Here is a 6,384-nt window from a genome sequence, read left to right as displayed (position 1 = left end):
GTACATTTTTTTAGTTGTGAAAATCCCACTCAGGGAGCATATGCTCTGTTGGAATTACTCATCCTTGTTTTTCCATTCCCAGGCCAACAGTTATGCATCTGCCCACAGGGTTAGAAGAACATTAGTCTTAGACTGAGTATTTCCAGGTAGTTTATCATTCCTTTCCTCTGATTCTCATTCAAGATTCAAATGAATAAATAAAGGTCTGAGAGCTGTGTGGGGCTCACTCTCTTATCATAAATGACAGGAAAGATGCAGGGCATTTCCTGCTTACTGGGGGGTGCGCCCTTGGGAAAGATTACAGCAAAGATTACTTGGCTGTAGGAGCAATGTGGCCTGGAAAGCAATCAGCACAGCAGAACTCTGGCAATAAAGCATCCTTCTCCCTCCAGCCCACCCACACCTCACAACCCCCTTGGACAGCCAGGTTATCTCAATCTTATGTGCTAAACCCTGGAATATTTTTGCATATCCACCTATCTGGTAATATACAAGAGTGACATCCAGGAATCAGTCTGCATGGAGGTAGCCCAATTTTAGTTTTGTACTGCGAGTTCATTAAACCATGAAATAGCTACTAAGTGACACAGTTGCCTGCATCCCATTTCATTTATAAAAGTATTTTGTGTTTATGTCTAAATGTCTAAATGTCTGTGCACATACATATATGCATCAAAGCCAGAATAGGCTCTAAACTGACTTTCTCTTGAATGCCAGACTGGTTATGGTCTTATTAAATAAAAGCCTCTTAAGTGCATCTGTGATCACTCTGAACACCAAATTAAAATGTCCCTATTTTTGGAGATCTCTGTAATGTTCATTTGTAAACAGAAACCTTGTGTTTAACAGAGCACTCTGATAATACTAGCACATTGCCCCCTGCTGCTCACTTTGCAAAAAACATCAGTATTTTGTCATGAATATTTGATTCAACATGCCTAGGCTATTCTTTGAAATTCATGCCCAATTTTTATTAAGACTTTATCAGAAAAATCTCACTATTTTAGTCTCTCAGGCTTCAACCTGCAAATCCAAATTTTGAGCCATTTTGTGGTAAATGAAGTTCACCTAGAAAGTTCACAAAATTTGCTCCCCTCCCTCTTCTCCTGTTCCCAGCTAATCCAAGTCAGAATGTGCCTTTAGAAGGATTCCTGATCCTACAGAAAAACATGCATTCTCAAGGAAGCATCTCCACCTTATACTTCCCAGTCTAGTCCCCTCCCATCACACAGTTTTGCTTGCTGGGGTCATCTCAAATTGCCCTTGGTAACGATCTTCATCAGTTCCACTGGGGTTCTACAGAGTCTCTACATACTCATCAAAGAGGTGGGTACATGGAAGCTGAAAGCATCAGGAGCAATGATGAGGGGCTCAGTCTCTGGCCTTGTGCCACCTGGCCTGTGAGTCCCACCATGGTTTGGGGAATGCTGGCCATCTCTAGGACATTCCAGGTGGTACAAGTCTGCCTAAACAGGAATCCCCTGAAAAGGATGGCCTCAAGACACACTGGATCAAATAGTAAACAACAACCATGGCCTGGATCCCCAAAGCTGGAGAGCTACAGTGGTCTTTGATCTTCTTCCCAGAGTGCCCTGCAGGAACATATGGCTATGGCTGTTGCCAGATATGTGACTGTCTGAACAACTCCACATGTGACCACATCACTGGGACCTGTTACTGCAGCCCAGGATGGAAAGGGGCATGATGCGATCAAGGTAAGGATACTAGTAAATAATCACTACCTTCTATTGTGTGACAGTGTACCAGCCAACATTAAGTATTTTCACATATGTCATCTGCTATAATCTTCATCATGACTGTTTAATGCATTATTCATTTAGTTGACAAATGGATGCCTTATTGTCATTGTCCTACAGATGAAGAAACTAAAGCTCAGAGAGGTTGAGTAACTTGCCCAAGGTCACATAGCTAATATGCAGAATATGTCAGGGCTTTGATGCCACATTTGTCTGACTCCAAAGCTCTTGAACTTTCCACTGTGCCTATAATTTTTTCCAGCTTTATTAAGTTATAATTAACCTATAGAAAGCAATACATATATACAGCTTTTATATATATACACACACACATATATTAACACATATGTACAGCAGCACAAAGTATACAACTTGATAAAATGATATTTACCCACTCATGAAACCATCACGATAATAAAGATAATGAATACATCCATCATCCCCAAAAGTGTCTTCTTGAAGGACATACACAAATCAATCATAGTTGCTTTCAGAGAAAAGATAGAGCAGGAAGAAGAGGTCTGTTTGATTACATATACTTCTGGAGTGATTTTTGTTAACCGTGTCCAAATATTAGTTTTGCAAATTTAAATAAAAAGTAGTAGAAACCAATGAATGGGAAAGATATCATATGTGCCCATGAGGAGTTTATAGGCTAATAGAGGAGACAAACATTTGCTTAAAAATTACAGGGCAGCATGAGAAATGATGAAAGAGATTTGTGCAGATGGAGCACAGAGAAGTGCCTAGCTGCAGCAGCTATATTCTATTAAAAGCAGGAAAAAATACTGTGTGATGATTTTTCTTTTCTTCTTACACTGCTACCATCAACATTTTTGGAAAATATTTGAAATATGGAATTCTGTTGTGTACTATGGCTCAGGAGTTTAGTCTTAGACTGTGTATTTTAAGTGTGTTCTCCCATCGAGGGCAATGGGCCGGCCTAGCGGCTCTGTCCCCTGTGTGGCACTGGCTTAGCCAGTGTGTGACACAGTGGTGGCCGTGCTGTGGCCGCCCAGCAGAAGGCCGTGTGCACAGCAAGACTTGCTGCTCTGTGTGCACAGCGGGATGTGCCGCCTCCTTTGTGCACATCCAGGGGCTCTGTGGATGTGGTCCATTGTCAGAAACAAGGGGCCGCTTCATCTTGACATGGACAAAAGGGGTGGATGACTGAAAACCTTGAAGGAGTGAAGCCTCTCATAATAAATAGTCTTAGAAGCACTGCAGCAATATAATTCTTTAGAAACACATTGATCTTTGGGTTTCTGTTCATTGTCTGCTGGAGTTCAGAATCCATGCTTCTGGTAGAAAAAAAAAAAGGAATGTTACTATGTATGAGACATAGTAGCTTATCATAAGGGCAAAAGAATTGTGGGTGTAGGCCCCCATCTGACAGATTTCCTTGGAACGTTTCAGAAATCTCACGTTGAAGTTTGATGCCTTTAATTTTAAATGTACTTCAACTCCATTGAATTTGTGCTGTCTCATTGTTCTTTTATTTTCCTGCTAAGAAATATTTGAAAATTATTTTCTATATTTAGAGTTTATCTCAAATCTAACTGTCTCCAAGATGAGTTTTCCCATGGCCCCTTTCAGCTTTCTAGTTGGTAAGAGTGGCAAACACCTAGAGCTGGCAATTCATACAGTGTTTCACTAGTACTCAACAGCCAGTTTACAACAAAAGCTGAAGGAAAAAGGGGAGTAAAGTAAATGGGATTTACAAATCTTTTGAGTGAAGACAAGAATTACATCAACATTACCTTCACTATGTCCAAATAGATTTTTCACTTAAAATGAAGGTTTTAAACATGACTAACACAACTTAGAATTATTCAGTATTCCTTACTTTAGTCCTGTCTCTGATCTTTTATACCGCTATTTCTAACATCAGAAAGCTTCTGTTTCACTTTGAAACTATAGCTCTTCCTATATTCCATAGCAGTTAGTTTAGATGGTGTTCGAAAACCATATTGTTGTAATATTGCTTCAAATTCCTACTAAGAACACGTGTTATAACAGTACAAAGAATGTAATCTATGTTAAATAAAGGTAAAATTTAATTTCATTCACAGTAAGAATTTAGCTTAGTATAATAATAGAATGGGTTTAGATTTTAACCACTCTCTCTACAAAAACAATTTACACTGATGTGGAATTACTCTTTCATTTAACAGAGTTTATTAATGCAGATTTTCCTGTCTATATTATATACTTTGTGAGTTCTCTGCAACCAATGAATGATCCAGATGGACTTTCCTTTGACAAACTGCGTGCTGATTCCTTCAATGGTGGACTGTTGTCTTCACAAAATGAAAAAGCACTTTAATACTGACTTCCGTTAGACACACGGACAAATTGTTCCCCTAACTATCACATTATGCTTTTCAAAGCCAAATGGAAATGAGTTTCAAATCATCTTCTGTCGGTGATTATGGGCACCTCTGCTCCTTCCTATTACTACAGGTATTATTAAGAGCTAAACATACTTTCCCTTAAATGCATCAAAGGTAATTTCATGGTTTACATCAAGATTTTTTCCACGGTTCTTTGGTTTCTGTGCCTATCCAACCATTCTATGCTCTGTGACACATGTTTTGCTCAAAATCAGTTTCCTGTCTTCTTGTTATAAGAACCCTGTTGAGCTTTGTATTCCCAAAACTTAACTCAGCACCTGGCCAGTAGTAGATATTGATCTTTGTAGTTACTAGCACATACATGCCAAATGTTGTTCCAAGCTCTATATGGATTAACTCTACATGTACTGGCATTTAATGCTCACAACAGAGGGTATTAATGGTAAGATAACAAACCCAGAGGTTAAATAACTTGTCCACAGTCATATAAATAGGAAGTGGAGGGCCAGCCTTTAAACTCAGTCAGTCTGCCTACAGATCCCATGTTAACTGCTGTGCTCGAGTAGTATTAATTTCACAGCACTGATTGATTTGGTCGCATACTTTCAGAGATTCCAGGACCAAAAACACTGAAAGGTGGATGAAGAAACTTGCGTGGCAGAAGAGATCCTATAATTCAATAGGTGGGACGGTGTGATTGTATTCTCACTCACTTTCTCACTTATTTTATGCTTTAACTTTAACTTAAATACCAAGGAGATATTTCTGTTGTGTGTATGTGAAATACTCTCAGCTTATAAGTTCTCCTAGAACGTCCTGTACAATTTAGGTTAGCTATTTTCATCATCAAGTTTATTTCTCTTTATTTTTTAAATTTCTCTTTAAATGAACGCTTCTTTTTAGTTAACATGCAAGCCACATCCTCTCCAAGACTTTTTTACTGCATTTCCATGAAATCATAAAAGCAAAATCTTTTCAAGTGTTTTCTATTGATTCAACAAACACTGAAGGAATATGGAATAAAAAAAATCTTAGATTTGCATAACTCACTGAAATTGATAAAGCTCTTCTATATAAACAGTTTTAATTGTATCCCCCTGCAATACTGCACAGTAAATAGAGTGGGTGTGATAATTCAGTAAGTCAAGTAAAAGGAAGTTAGGTGTGTTAACACCTGATGCAGTATTTTCTCCCACTATACTCTGTGTTTACTGATAATACTGAAATGTAGTATTTGACTGTGGATATATCCTTTCCCTCAAAATTGTAGGTAATCCTATAGTTACTATGAAAAGGGGCCCTGCTATGCTATAAGGCAGATATTAAATAATATAGTATTGTTGTTCAGAGAAGAAGTGATTATTTCTGGCTGAAGGAGTAGGGTGTGGGAAGCAAGGTCCCTAAGAACATCTCCTAAGACAGGTCTTGAAGGATAAGTAGAAAATGGACTTATAAAAAAGATTCAGAAGACCACTCCAGGTAGAAGGAATAATCAAAGAAGGGTTTCTCTGTTTGCCAAAACTTAGTGGACTTAGCTAACATGGAATCTGCCTTGCCACAAACACCTGAAGGTTCTGGGGAAAAATATAAGAAAAATAATGTAAATATAAGGCTGATGTTGTAAGAGTTAAAAAAAAAAAAAGGAGGTGTGAGGGGGCAATCCACCTGGTCTCAGAAAAAACAGTTACTTGAAAGGCAGAACAGGGAGTAGAGATTAATACGGCTGTGGTCAGGAGGTGGGACAGCAGACCCACAACAGGGACTGGCAGGCCTAGAAGCTTCAGAGTTAATGTCCACATAGAAACAGGAGTCAAATCTTCTGCCCTCCCTTGAACCGTGCATAAAGATAGGAAGAGCTGCTTTCCCCGTGAAGGAAAGCTAGATAAACTACGTCTTCAGCACCAAGGATGGTAAAGAATGTCCAGAGTAATATAAAGAAAAAAAAATCTCCAGAAAAAAATGTATAACTCATTGGTTAAACAATCATCAAGATGAAAATGAGGCACAAAAATTATTCAGAGGCTAATGGTATCCCTATGGTATCAGATGTGAAAACCAACAATCTGGTTGCTGTTTCCACAACACAGGCCACACTGGATTATCAAAGACAAAATAATTCCTACTAAAGATGAGCTCAGAACAAACACTGCCAGACCTGTAAGGAAATGATACGCCTGGGTGAAAATCAGCAAACACTGTAAGCAGAAGAGTAACACCTCCAAGAATTTGAGAGTATAAAGTAATCTGAAAGAGAAAGCAAAATAATTGTTTCT

General features: G+C 38.6%; 1 long non-coding RNA gene across 1 annotated transcript in view; it reads right to left on the bottom strand.

Moving 5' to 3' along the window:
• Nucleotides 1-1,854: 1,854 nt before the first annotated feature.
• The window catches only part of LOC130679085 (uncharacterized), a 45,907-nt gene continuing 41,377 nt past the window's right edge, over nt 1,855-6,384 (bottom strand). The window contains exon 5 of the long non-coding RNA XR_008992039.1: nt 1,855-3,058. This is a non-coding gene — a long non-coding RNA (uncharacterized LOC130679085). The remainder of the gene's footprint in view (nt 3,059-6,384) is intronic.

The sequence above is a fragment of the Manis pentadactyla genome, chromosome 10, assembly GCF_030020395.1.
Source record: "Manis pentadactyla isolate mManPen7 chromosome 10, mManPen7.hap1, whole genome shotgun sequence".
Classification (NCBI taxonomy): Eukaryota; Metazoa; Chordata; class Mammalia; order Pholidota; family Manidae; genus Manis; species Manis pentadactyla.
Note: the sequence above shows the minus strand (reverse complement) of the source record. Positions and strands in the feature narration are given on the sequence as shown.